The 15,261-nt window shown below is 36.5% G+C and overlaps 1 protein-coding gene across 2 annotated transcripts in view; it reads left to right on the top strand.

Moving 5' to 3' along the window:
* The window catches only part of CELSR1 (cadherin EGF LAG seven-pass G-type receptor 1), a 171,270-nt gene that overhangs the window by 23,569 nt on the left and 132,440 nt on the right, over positions 1 to 15,261 (top strand). The gene's annotated exons all lie outside the window — the stretch shown is intronic.

Raw genomic sequence — 15,261 nt, 5'->3', positions numbered from 1 at the left:
TCTGTGGGTTGAGATACTTCTTGTATGACAGCTGTCTTGGCTGTGGCTCCTCCTCCTGTCTCCTAGGTTATTCTCACATCCCATAAAGGAGGGATGGAATGAGGCCCTTTATAGGAAAAAAAATGCTGATCCTTGTATTAAAGCTTATTGTGTTTTTATGGGATCTTTCCCCAGTATAATGTAAAAAGCTTCTTTCAGTTAAAAAGTGTCTCTGATGGACATTATCAGCACTGAGTATCTTTAGGCCACAATCTGGGATGTCGAGAATTGTCCTCTAATCAGTTTCATGAAACAGTTCTTAGATAGGTCCCATAACACTCCAAACCAACATCCTGCGTGCCACAAGGTTTGGTGATGCAGGCAGCTAGAATTCTAATGTAGGCTGTCTTTCCAGGGCAGACAAAGATTCCTGTTCACATTTCATCCTGACCAACATTATTAGCAACCTAGCAGTACATGCAAATCATTACATCATGAATGAATACTGAATTAGTGCCTGTACATATGCTAGTTTGAGCCAGTGTTTTTCAGACATGGCAACTTTTAAGATCTGTGGACTTCAGCTCCCAGATCTTCAATGCTGGGAGTTGAAGTCTTAAAATTACCAAATTTGCAAAACTGCCATAAAGCAACATAGTGCTTGGTTTTTACAGAGCAGTTAAAACAATATTATTCCAATGGACTTTTGACATGGAAGGTAGACCTTAATAGTGGATTTTTGTGGTTTTGATGCCTCTGATTGTTTTATATAGCATAATAGCATTAGACAAAACAGGGACAATATTCCCTCAGAGATCCAGCTGGCCCTGGCGTTAAATACTTGGTTCTTTTGCCAGGCCTTACATCTGGGAGTGGTATGAGCCCTAGAGGCAGTTTTTTCTCAGCACTTTATTTGCTGGGTTTTTGGCTTATGCTTTTTTATGCTTGTATTTTATGTGGTTTTTAAGAAAATCATTGTTTTTTGATGATATGCATCACCCTAAGTAGTGTGCTAAACGATCAATTAATTGATTAAGTAAATAAATATTAAATGGTTGCTTGACTAGATATATATCTATGGTAAATATTTTGACCAACTCTGCCACTTAATGCTTTGTATTCAGAGGATGAATGCTGAACGAGTCTGTTGCCCTGCATATCATGATCTTTTTTGTTTTACAGTTCAGACCAACTTTGCACACTTAAAAGTTGTGATCTAAATTTTACTTTCTCTAGTATTTTGGTATTAGGAGAAGATACTATTTGTTTGTGGGAGTGCATTGTTCATCCTGTACTTTCTGTGTTTAAAACACAGCTTAGAATCTTATTTGTCAAATGTTAACTGAAAATGAATGTATACCCACATTAGTACTTCAAGTGTTCTTTATTAAGAGGGAAAAAAATCAATTACTTGATAAGCGTGGCTGACTTTCTGCAGATAGTACTGAAAGCTTTCTCATCAAAACTATTTCCAACATTTGGACAGTAGAATAAAGATCTTAATGACTTTACATGGAAAGTCACAATCAATTTGCTCTTTCTCTAGTGCTTTGAAAAACCTTTCCATGCTGCAGTGTTTATGCCACTATTTGTGAGATTCTTTATAAATTCAAACAAACAAACAAACAAACAAATTTCGTGCAGTGTGGTGACCAGAGACCCTTGCATCTGGCTGTTTCCATTAGTGTCTTGCTCAGATGAGAAATGTTCAGAAATAATACATATCCTATTAAAAGGATCATCCTGTGAGATATCAGATAAATTTATCTTAACGTAACATTTAAGCTATTGTAAGCAGCAGGTGTTCTGCCTGTATATAATGTAAACCGCCTGCATTCCTATATACTTTTGTCAGCCATCATTCTTTGCTTCCTTTTCTTTTCCCCTTAGCTTGTCTGGCATGTGGTAATTTGAACAAGCATTCAGAGAATATCATTGTTCCCCTTAGTTACTCATAAACAGGCTGGCTGGCAGAAGTGTGAAACTCAAAAAGACCAAGTCTTTCAGAGGACTCCCCTTGTTGCTGGGGCAACCAGAGAACTGGGCTGCATTTGTAAATGTGATCTTTGACCATTTTGGATGGATTTTCGCAGCTCTAAGGGACAGAAAATTCCAACAGGAGCAATGTATAAGGTTATCTGATACAAATCAGTGGAAAAAGACTCTTTCTGAGAACAGCACCTACATTTTTTCTGTGGCGAGAGAAAGTTTTCGCCTCTTACCTCACCATCTTTTTGAATGAGATTTTTGTATTGATAACTTGAACAACCGTTTTAAAGGATAAAGAGTGCTCTTTGAACTGGTGAGCCAAATATCAAAAGTGTCGAGATGAAAAATTCTTTTTCTTACTTTTGCCGAGTACCCAGAAACATAATACAAGTGCTCCTATTGATATAAACCCGTGTACTCTTGCTCTGATAGGAACTATCAAGGCTTCTGTATAATTAACATATCAAATACCATGAATCTGAGAATTGTCTCTCATTCATTACATCCTGACTTGGCCCTCAGATAAATTTGATATGCGACGTGTAGTTACTGGAGGGAGTATAACCAAGCTTGATTCCTATCTTCTTTCCTTGGTTTGGATAAAATTAAATGTTTGCAACATGAAATCGATAATCTGTACCATGTAACCAGTGTTTAAATAATCTAGAAAAGCTAATCATAGCCCCCACCACACAAATTCTGGAACAATTATAAACAGACCAGCCAGCAACTTCTGTTTTTCGTTGCCTCTTCCCCTTTTCATGCTCCAGTCTGGAGATAGCAGCCAAAACAATGTGTTTTTCCCCCTAAAGATTACATCTGGAAAATGCAAACCCTGTTTGACCTGATTACATGAATTGCCATTGTACCATTTCAATTTTTTTTTCTTGAGCTTAGTGGGGTAAGACTGTACTGGAAATATGTATTCAGAAATTATTTTGGAGGAGTATTTAAACAAAACAATTCACTTTATAGATTAAAAAAAGGTAAAGGTTCCCCCGCACATGCGTGATAGTCGTTTCCAACTCTAGGGGCTGGTGCTCATCTCCGTTTCAAAGCCGAAGAGCCAGCGCTTGTCCGAGGACGTCTCCGTGGTCATGTGGCTGGCATGACTAGACACCAAAGGCGCATGGAACGCTGTTACCTTCCCACCCTAGTGGTCCCTATTTTTCTACCATCAGTGCCTGTTATGAAGAAGCTTTAATTAGAAGTTCCTCAATGCAATTAAAAGAAGTGTTGCAAGTAAATCTACAATCCTCAAGAGAACATGAATGGAATTTGACAATATTGACATATTTGTTTTAAAAATCATATTGGAGAATCTCTGGAAAAAAGAGTAGTTTATAATTATTTAATAGACATTCCAAAATAAAAAGATTTTATTTTATGAGGACAAGCTGGAGGGAATGATTTAAATTTAATGTCTTAATTGGAGTTAGGGTGGAATTTCTATTAGTTTGACATGTTTTAAAAGAAAGTTCCAATGCATTGTTTTGTGCTTATAAAGTCAGTTTGAAAATGGGCCTTTTTTCATTTTCTTTTTTATATGTAATGATTGGGTATTTCATATAATTAGAAAATGGGTAAGAATACAAATAAAGAAGAAAAGTAAAAAGATTAAAAAACTTGAGAGTGTAGTGATTTTTGTTAATATAAATGACGATAGTTTCTTAATGTCTGTAAACCACTAGTGTCACCTTTGGAGAGATGGGCAGCATACAAGTATGATAAATAAATAGTTTAGAAAAATTAAGTGTAAACAGAAATATATCTCACAACCCACAACAGGGAAAAATGGATTTGATTAAGATGGCAGTGTAAACTGTTTTAAACAAAGAGATTTTATTTGGTCTTGTTTCTATTGGGATATTATTCTGGTTTTGTTGAAATAATAAAAAATGAAATTCAGAATTTAGTTTTAAGATTTAATAATTGTGTAGTTATAGAACTGGCTTGCAACAATCATAGTTAATGTGAAAAAGTTGAGATTATAACAGTATTTAGTCAATACCTTTTTCTTCTCTTGTTTTTAATTATGCGTCCCTTTTTCTTAATCTTCATTTTATTGTATTTTATGCTGTAATAAACCTTAAAGAAAAAAGCAAATAGTCATATGGTGATAATACCCTACTGCAGGGGTGTCAAACTGCCACGGGCCAGATGCATCATCCGGAAGCTGAACTCACCCCATTGCCGGCAATGACAAAACCATCCCAATACGTTGCGCGATGTCACGTGACGTCACGAGTTTGACATGTCTGCCCTACTGCAAGGATGTTTGTTAATTTGTTTATTATTTCAAGGCTATCCAACTCCATAGCAACTCTGGGTGGCTTAGAGATAAAAGTTAAAGGAAATCAAAATATATCTAAAAAAAGAAGGAAGAGAGCTGACTGGAAGGCCAAACTCCAAAGGCCAAGCAGCCAATAACAAACTAAACCAGGTACTAAAAAGTTTGCAGGAAGTCAGAAGGATGGAACCAGTACAAAACTCAGGGGGGATATCATCCCATATTCCTGATAAGCTGGAAATATAGCACAGTCATTTTTTTAAACCTATAGCTTTTTATAATAGTTCTAACCATGATTGCAATTTGTAGTATAAAACCTCTATATAGGGCAGGGGTGTCAAACTCAATTACATTGAGGGCCACATCAGCATTGCGGTTGCCCTCGGGGCCGGGTGGGTATGGCCAGGGTGGGCGTGGCCTACTGGGTGGGCGTGGCTAGAGTGCATATGGCCTACTGGGTGGGCATGGCCAGCTCTACATCGTTCGCATCAAGGGTGCCTATGGGGGCCTGGGCAGGAGTGGGACAGATCTGGGGGTCTCTGGCAAGAGGTGGGTCTCTGGGCCAGGGCCAAGGCAGCGGCGGCCATTCCCTCACTGTTTCCAGGATGGCTTCGCGGGCCATATGAAACCACTTTGCGGGCCGGATCCGGTCCCCGGGCCTTGTGTTTGACATGTCTGATATAGGGTATGGGTTGTGGACACTCTGAAAGTTTAATGACTTACTTGAATCCAGAAGCTGGTGAAAGTCTAATGACTTACTTGAATCCAGAAGCTGGGAGAGACAAGTGTTTGGCTTTTCTGCATCAGTTGAGATTTGATCTCCATAAGATAAAAGCATAACAAATAACAAAAGTAGCTGCAAGATTGACAGCTTTACCTCTAAGGCAGCCAGAGCCTGTGGTTCTGGGGGTAATAGTTATAAGGAGCATGGTGCTTTATCAAGCAGAGCAGTTTTTATAGGGATATGAAACTGACTAGGAACTACAGTATTAAGTTTAAGTTCCCTGTTGAGGTTACTTGACCTCTTTTCCTAGTAATTAGGTTGGAATGAGCACTGTGTCTTCCATATGCCAAGGTGCTGAGATTGGAGTGAAAAATAAGACAGCCAACAGAAAAACAGATTACTCTTAAGCTCTTGGGTTGCCAACATTTTTAAAGTTCAGTTTTGCTCTGCTTCCAAAAAACTGGTAGAGAACCAGAAAAAAATGGGGATGGACAGGTCTGCAGTCAATCAGGAGGGGTTTTTAGGGGGGGGGAAATGTTGTTGGCTATTTGTTTGGAACTACATTTATCTACCCCCCCTAAATTTCAGTTTACCCATTGGGCCCCTCCGAATTGCCAATAATAACAACAAGTAGTAGTTGATTGTAACTACTATTTGCATTGTTTGTTTATTTATAGTATAAATAATTTTATACACTAGTACTGTTATGCTAGGTGCTGAGTGTTCTACAATAAAATAGAAAAATAATCTCCTTGCCTACAGTTACTATAGTCATAATCTGTACTTCCTATAGTGATTTTTTTTTAAAAAAAACCAACCACCCAAATAAGAAACTACCAAGATGTTTTTTATCATGAAGTATTGAATCACTTATGAGGATAATTTTTTATTATAGAAATGAATCTTTCTTCATACAGTACTTCCCATTCAAAGAGTAAACAGTGTTTTAGTGTGAGCAGAAATGCTCAAGTAGTAGCAGTTGTTAATTTATTCTGGCCACAGTATTTTGAATGCAGTGGACTTTTTCATTATTTCATTTCTCCACCCAGAATCCTTCTATGTCTATTGCATCTGAAGTCCACCACATGGGAATTGAGTTTTCATATGCTGACAGCTTTCCTGCCTAGGCATTCAGTGGGAAAAAGTCCCCAGCTTAGTTAGTGAAATATAAACAGTACAGTATCTAAAACTTACATGTACTATATATCCTTGATGCCAAAGAAGAAAACTATCTATAGTATTTGCCACTTCTAAATAGAATATTTCCTAGCAATTTTTATTAAAAGCATATTCTTATCAAAGAATGCCCCATCACACCAACTGGTTGGCAGCAGTTCTGAACGTTAATGGTTTTATTTAATTTCTGTGTTTGCTTATCTTTATGAATCACAACAAATAGCACTTATGCTCTAATGCTGTTCTTTGCACATTACAGGAATAATAATAACAACAACAATAGTTGGAAGGGACCTTGGAGATTAGTCCAACCCCCTACTCAGGCAGGAAACCCTATACCATTTCAGACAAATGGCTGTCCAATCTTTTCTTAAAAACTTCCATTGTTGGAGCCCTCACAACTTCTGGAGGCAGATTGTTCCACTGATTAATTGTTCTAACTGTCAGGAAATTTCTCCTTAGGTCTAGGTTGCTTCTCTCCTTGATTAGTTTCCATCCATTGCTTCTTGTCTTGCCTTCAGGTGCTGTTCTGTGCCCAAATCAGTGTTCAGTTGTTGTTTTTCTTTGTTCACTGAATGATATAAGCAGGGACAGTTCAGTAGATACGTTTGGAAGTTTGGAAGCTCAGGATGGGCACTCTCAGAAAATGAGTGACATGGGGAGAGGTTGCCTATTCGCAAGTGCAGACATGAAAAGCAGGGTCACTAAAAAAAAAAAAGTACCCATTTACCAGAAAACAGACAAGTGAGATTGCTCATCTTTTACCACCCTGCAAGATGCAATTAGAATCTAATCAGTGTAACATAGGTTAAACTGTTATTAACAAAAAGGATGCTGGAAACTCTAGGGTGTTGCAAAAATATTAGTGAAGTTGCACAGGGTAAGCGGAGCCAACTAGATCTCCATTAGCTGGCAGAAGACTCCACCCAAGTTCAAAACGACTACGGTAATTTATGCATTGCTTTCTGCCTTGGCCCAGGAGTGTTATGCCTTTTGATTGGAAAGTCTCTGATGTCTCCACAAAGGTCTGTCCCAAATCTGTGGTCAAATATGCCAGCTTGTCATCAAAATAAATAAGAGATGAGAGAAATCCTGTGAGTGCTAACTAGTTCAGTATGATTTATTCCTGAGATACTGTAGATGATACATAAATTTTTACAGGATCCTTTTTAAATATAGCAGGCAGAGTTCAATATGGTGATTTCCTACTTTCTCTCTCCCCCCCCACACTCCCAAAAAAGAAAGCAAGGAGTGAAACCTGTCTCTTTTTCTTGAGACGCAGTTGCAATATTGAATATTTGTCTTTCCATCCCTAAAGTGGTTTGTGCCTCTGCCTCCTTCAGAGCTTACGTGTCTTTTGCTCTAAAGAAACACATATATCTGTAATTTAACTAAATACTATCATTCTGATCTTTTAATCTAAGATGAAAATAATTATGTATACATATGAGGTTAGATAACTATAATCATGAGGAGACACTAAAGGCCAAATGTAGGGTGCACATAAACACTTACAGCAGGCGCACACTTCTGCAGCTTGTTACCCTCCAGTTGCGCTGCTTCTGCCTGAGAGATGTTAGGAATTTTAAATTAACACATGCAAGTATCCAGTGTGGTGAAGAATGGAATCTTATCATTTCTGTCACATTCTTCTATTGGTATCTTATGTTGAAGCATTTTATTTTTTGCTTTCTGTCACTTTAATACTCCTTATTCTGTCTAAAATGTATAAACAAAAATAAAACAAAAAGGTGGCTTTATTCCCTGTAAGCTTGCCGTACCAACTGGAAAATGCTTGACTAAATCAATTATTTTTCAGAATTATACTATATCCTTTTGCAAATGCTGTGACATATAGGGCATCTGAATCTGAGGTTTTGGAAAACTCATCCTGAAGCTGCCTTTTAGCAAAGACCGCTTCCCAAAACAAGGCAACGTGCAGGAGATCTTTGCAGCCTCCCAATGCAAAGCTGACACGGGGCAGCTGATCAGCTAAGAAAGCTCTGGAATGGCTGCCATTTTAGCAAGGAATTGTCAGGGCCCTGAAAATGGCAGTTGCTTCCAGAAGGCCCTAGTGCTGCATGTCCTGTCAGAGCAGATTGCGGGGGAAGAGAGGCAGGAGGTCTGCTGCTGGTCTCTCATAAACACAATGACCATGCTGGCACTGCAGCTGTTGTAACTATGAAACAGGGTCATATATAATTTTGGAGTGCCAGTCATAACTTTGAATTGTCGTTAAGTGGCCTGACATTTCTCAAGGACTATCTGTAAGGCATGCCCTACAGCAGGGGTCTTCAAACTTGGCCCTTTTATGACTTGTGGGCTTCAACTCCCAGAATTCCTCAGCCAGGCACGCTGGCTGAGGAATTCTGGGAGTTGAAGTCCATAAGTCATAAAAGGGCCAGGTTTGAAGACCCCTGCCCTGCAGTATGTTTGCATTGGTTATTCTCTCCCAGCTGTTACTGACAGCTAAGTATGCCCATTTATTTCAAGACAAGACTACTCATTGAATTCAAATTAAATAGAGCTATATTGAATAGAAACATAGAAAACCAGAAAAAGACCTAGCAGTCTATTGAGTCTGCCCTTTGAGTTTGTTTTCTTTTTAATTTATATTATTTATTATTTTTAATTATTCTTTTTAATTTTTAATTATTTTTATATTTTATTATTTTTTATTTTTGTCAGATGATGGATATTGCAAGCATTATGGTTCAATTCAGATATTTAAAATCTTCTTCAAGTTAAACTTGACTTGTGGCAATTTTATGAATGCATCCAAGAGGTTTTCTTGTAACAATATGGGAGTGATTTTTTTTATTGCCTTCTTCCATTATATTGTTGTTGTTTACTTCTCTGTCAAGCCTACGGTCTTGATACTTCTTAACTGATTGATTGTGTGTTCTCAAGCTGATGTCATCTCTTACCAACCATATAGCTAGATTTTCTTCAGGACATTCTGTACACTAGAGCCACTACTATGTCAAACCTGTTTAATTCTGGAAAAGTAAATTCTATCTAGGAGTTTTTTGAACTGTACCTTATTTTGTGTGTTCTATTTGCTATTTTAAGCAATGTAGATATGTTTGAGCAAGCTTAAAATGAAGATGTTCAGGAACCATTAAAATGTATCAACTTTCATCCTTCTCTGTATCCAAGAGTTGGATACACTCCCAGCTTAATTAAAATGTCAAATAATGTCTTAGTATTCTTGAGCTCAGTAAGTATTTTAACCTTGTTCTACTCTCCTTTCTTTTAAAAAAATAGCAAAAAGGTGATTTTTTTTGGTATAGCTATCACATTAAGTTGCTTCTGTATCTCCATCACAGAAAACTGATTGTAAATATGCAAGTATAAAAGAAAAAGAGAACATTTCTTGGATATGTGCCCAATGTCTAGTCAGGCTTACTTACTGTACGTCCATTGACACAGAAATTGTTCTATTGTTATTTTCTGTGGAAAGCAGAAATCCCAACAGTTATAGGCAATTAAGCAGTGTTCTGGTCATGTTAAATTTCCAACTAATATTTGAAAGCATGTCATTAAATAAAAGTGCTATTGAATTACAAACAACAGGGAACATTTAGGCACCATAAATTTCAATTCTTTGAAGTCCCTGTTGACCAGTTTAAATGACAGACGCATCAGGCCAAATGTATTTTAATTCAGTGCCGTCCTCTTTATAACAAGATGTAATCCACAAGCAGCATAAATCATTTTAATTTCTGTAATGTCAGTTGGAAAAAAAATGCAAGTAGAAACATGTCAGATTCAGGGACTTGCAGACTTTTGTAATGTGAACATGTACAGCAAGCAAATGTACTGAATTCATCCAGTTTTGGGCATGCTATACAATTTGTTAATAAATGCAGTTCTAAAAATAGCCTTTCTTAATTTCAAAAATCTTTCAGTTTGGGTTTAAATAACATGACATTGTTTAAAGTTGATTGGCAACAAATCTTGCGGACTCTTATTAAAGTACTTTTGTGACGTGCACGTGTTTAACTTGAGGGAAAGATTCCTTCTTCATTGACTTACTGGGAGGGGAAACTGTTGGCAGTAAACTTTAGAAGCTCAGTATTGTGCAGAGGGGCCCTGATATCTTGCGTTGAATTGAGTGTTACTTTTCCACCGTATATTATGTCTGTGGAATGAAAATGCTGTCTGTGAAAATCATTGGATCTGATAGACCAATTTGCTTGCTAGCATGAAGAAAGGTATTTTGCTTTTCCGTAATATGTACTGAGGAAATTACAAATGAAGACGAAAAGGATTAAATTTGCTTTTGTGGGGAAATGATGAAAAGCTAATTGATGCCTTTAAAATTGTCATTGTGTAAGAATAACATTGCTACATTAGGCTTGCAGTATTAGCAATAAATTGAGTACTTTTGCTTCCAATAGATTGAGAAGGGAAACCTTCCTTTCTCACTTTAAAACATAATTGATTTGCCTAGGACAGGGGTCGGCAACCTCGGCTCTTTTATGACTCGTGGACTTCAACTCCCAGAATTCCTGAGCCAGCATAGCTGGCTCAGGAATTCTGGGAGTTGAAGTCCACGAGTCATAAAAGAGCCGAGGTTGCCTACTCCTGGCCTAGGACATAAAAGACAATCAATTTGAGAGTGCGATACCACTTTTTGCAGATGTCTTGGCTTCTAATTCTATATGTAAAATGCATCTATTTTATTTCCACAAACAAGGTTAATTAGTTAGACTTGTTCATGGCTGAATGTATGATCAAAATTCTCACTTCAATTCAGCCTTGCAACTTGCTTAGTAGATATCAAGCTGTTGATAACTCAATTCAACAGAAAGGAAGGTTCTTCCAGTGTTTCATATTGAAAGAAAACAATATAAGGTTATGGAAATTTCAACAACTGGACAGCTTTTAGGTTTTGACCCAATTTATCTTTTGGCTTGTTAGTCTTTTAATACCAACTTTTTTGTAAATTGGAGAGGAGACTACTCTCTTAACTGACAACAGAGGGATAGTCAGGTGGCCAGTATGTGAATCTCTTTTAGCCTCTGAACTATTTCATTAGAAAGCTGGACAATTTGTGCTACATAGAAGTAAACACAGGTATTCATTACTATCCCTTTTGGGGTCTGAGGTGGGCCTTGCTGCATGAAGACCCAGAGGAATATAGAAAGAAGTTGGCAATGGTCCAGAGAGAGAAGTTTATTTTTATTTATTTATTTAATTGATTTTATATACCACCCTATTCCCGAAGGACTCAGGGCGGTTTACAGGGCGAGTTAAAACAATACAAATAAGTACACTTTAAAATAGAATTAAATAAGACTAGCCCACAATTAAACAAATTAAATTAAAATTAAACTAAAATTAAATTAAAATTAAATTAAAATTAAATTAAAATTAAATTAAAATTAAATTAAAATTAAATTAAAATTAAATTAAAATTAAATTAAAATTAAATTAAAATTAAATTAAAACCCCCTCAGTCCAGGCCAGCAAGATCAAACAACCAAGTTTTAAGGTCCCAGTGAAACGAGCAAAGGTCTGGGGCAGTCCGAAGTTCTACCGGCAGTTCATTCCATAGGGCAGGCGCGCCCACAGAGAATGCCCTCCCCCTTGGAACCATCCGCCGTCATTCCCTAACTGGAGGAACCCTAAGGAGGCCCTCCCTGTGGGAGTGCACAGGACGCTGGGAGGCTGATGCTGGCAGCAGGTGCTCCCTGAGATAATCAGGACCCATGCCATTTAGGGCTTTATAGGTCATCACCAGTTGTTGTAGGTGTCCATCAACAGATTGGCAACCATATTTGGTGGTAATGAAGCAGCAGCAGAAGGTATGGCAATGCAGAGGTTAGGATCTGGCAAGCCTTTGAAACAGACTGGGTACTGTACCTATTTGTCTATCTCTCCTGACATCCCTCATTGCAACAATTCCAACTGATAAGTGTTGCTGTTGCAAAGAAAGTCGATTGGGTGTATCTCACAAAAGGGTTTGAATTTGCTATCAAGCATCTGTCCAGCAAGAAAGCAAACAGCACTAAAAAATCTTCCCAAGTCAGTTAAGGGAAAGTAAAAACCTTTTAAGGGACTAATTAGGAAAGGGAAGTGGGAAAAAGGAAAAGAGAAAGGCTTAGAATTAGAATTAGGAGATAACAAAAAAAAATACCAGTAAGGAGTAAGGCCGTTGGGTGAAAAAAATAATGACATAGCAACAATATAGCAAAGCAACATAATATTAGTCTTATAGCACAAGAGTAACTTAGGAAATAGTGACAATTAGAATAAAACCAGCTAAGGGGAAATAGGTTATGATAAAGAACGGAAGAAAATTTAAGAGGTGTAATAAAGTCCCTATAAATAACAATTCACACTTTAGCTAAAGGTTTAAGCAAAAATATTTTTGTAAACCACCTTTTTGCTAATAAAAGAGTGAACTGACTGAGATTATCACTGTCCCCAATCCTGTGACCAGAAATAGGGAACGCGACATTAAGTAGCTCAAATTATTGAATCACAATATTTGCACTATAGCCTTATTCACTGTAGTGATTAGCATCAAATCACTTGGGTTCATAGATTGTGTTAAAGCAGTTTATAATGTAAGTTGGTTAATTTTAAGTTGGCATTCATGCAACTAGCCATTGTGGTTTGTAAATCATAATTTATGGCTTATTGTTTTATATGAATAGGATATGTATGAGTAAATCAACTAACCTGTGACATAAAAGCATTTCTTAAAACCATGTACAATATCCAGCCTTTATGTACAATACAGTAGTTTAGTCTTAATTGTCTGAACTGTAGTTATAAAAACTGTCGTATTGTTAATTATTCTGTAAATTAATGCCCACAAATTGTAACTGCCAAACTTACTAAGTTCATTTCCTTTTGTTCTCCAACACAGTTGAATAAACAGGAAATGTAATTTTGGTAGTAAATGATATATAATTTTCAAAACAAACATTTTAAAACAATACAAGCAATAATAAATGATCATTACAAAAAAAGGAAGACTGTTAAGAGATAGCTTTGTGAATTTTGGTACTTTACAGATTGTCATATTTAATTTGGCACGAACTTTTATTAATAAAAATCTACTTAATCTGATGTATATAAACACACAGTTTCTTGTAGTTTTTATTTTTATGTAAATTAAACAGCGCAAAATTCTGCTTAAAGTTATAATTTTGAACTGCTTACAATTTTGAAATGGAAGTATATTCATTTAAATCATGTCTTGATTCCACAAATTGGCCCACATGCATTGGATCTAAAACTATTGAACTATATCAGTATTGAAATGTATTTTTGATTTATGTGTGTGTGTGTGTAAAACACTTGCTAATATAGTTATTTGCAAGAACTCTGAAATAAAGAGTTGGACTATCCCATATTAACAAATATTTATCAAATCATTTCATGAACTGGGTATATGATAAAAAGAGCTTATTTGGCAGTATAAATGTATGTATACAATCCTCTGCCTATCCGTTAAAAAAAGATGGATTTTACATAATTTTAAATTATTGTGAGTTGAAAAATATGCTTTCAAACCACTTTAAATCTGTTAGCATTTTTACAGAATTGTTTATCAATGATCTGGTGAATAAAAATGTTTTCCAGTGACTAGGTGAAAAGCCAGGCGTGTTTCTTTTTCAACTTGGGGATTAAAAATGACTCTTTTATAATGTATGGAAATACAGGGATAGTAACATTTTCAGAAGAGTGTTGAATGTTACCTTTTACTTTATTAGGCTAACCTTCCTCTTTAAACACACAGAAGAAAAGATTATTTGGATTTGTTTAAAAGTTTGTGCTAGCAGTAAATGGTCAGTCAAGTGTAAAAACAACCATTATATTTACTTTTGTCTTTCTATTATAAGTCAGCAACTGAATTTTCAAAGGTAGCTCTACCTGATACTGGTATTTTATTTGCCTTCTCCCAAGTTCACATGCATGAATGAAATCAAGAATATAACATTACAGTCTCGTTTTAATTTCATGCCTTTGTCCAGTAGTCTTTCACTCTGATCTATAGAAACAAGGAAAAATTCTCTCTGAAGTTCATTTCCCTTTTAAAATTTAAGAACGGTTCATTTTGAATAAAGTAGTCTAATCTATTTTTGCTAACACTGAATACAAATCTCGAAAGCGGAAAAATTCTTGTTAACAAATGTTTTTGAGGTGGCTTGAGAGACTGGCCAAATTATTCTTGTGTGGTAAGTTAATGTATTTTGTTGTTCTTGTTGTTCTACATGGAAAGGATAGTACTTTCAGCTCCCAAAATAGACACAATTTTAGTTCTTACCTGGGAAAGCTCTGAGGTAAGCTTTCTAATGAAATACCCATGATGGTACAATTAAAATTTTCTAATAATAGAGGAGAGATACTAAAGAGATGTGCAGCCACATACTAGGCCACTGAATGTCAACTTTGGGCAACTTTCCTCACACCAGTATCTTTACACAAGTAGCAGCATAATTCCAAATCTCATGGTTATTGATTATGTAGATGAAGATGGTGGGAGGTTGAGTCCAGCTTATGTGGAATTTGAGGAAGGTAGGCCTAAAGCCTTTCCATCTTTAATATGAACATAAGGCATCTTAAACTTGTCAAGAGTTCCAGTGATGTTTTAAAGCAGGGATCTTCAAACTTGGCCCTTTTATGACTTGTGGACTTCAACTCCCACAATTCCTCAGCCAGCAGAAGTCATAAAAGGGCCAAGTTTGAAGACCCCTGCTTTAAAGTTTCTGAACTCTCTAGAATTTTCAATATATTTGCATACATATGACCTAAAACTAAACAAAAGATCAGACATAGCATATGCTGTATTTTTTTATGCAGATGTTGCCTTGCTTTTGGTTAAAAGTCTGAAGGTGGGATGAAAACTCACAATTGGAATATACTGCTGGACGGACATAAACTGTTCAAAAGAAACAGACCTAACAAAAAAGGAGGTGGAGTTGCATTATATGAAAAAAATCACTACACCTCTACAGAAATGCATACAACCATGGATGAAAGCATCCTTGAATGCAAATGGGTTAAAATAATAGGAAAAAAGTATGACATTGCCATAGGGCAGGGGTCAGCAACCTGAAACAGTGAAAGAGCCACTCGGAAC

This window comes from Vipera ursinii, assembly GCF_947247035.1.
Source record: "Vipera ursinii genome assembly, chromosome: 6".
Lineage (NCBI taxonomy): Eukaryota > Metazoa > Chordata > Lepidosauria > Squamata > Viperidae > Vipera > Vipera ursinii.
The sequence above is the reverse complement of the archived record's forward strand: the minus strand, read 5'-3'. Positions and strand labels throughout refer to the sequence as shown.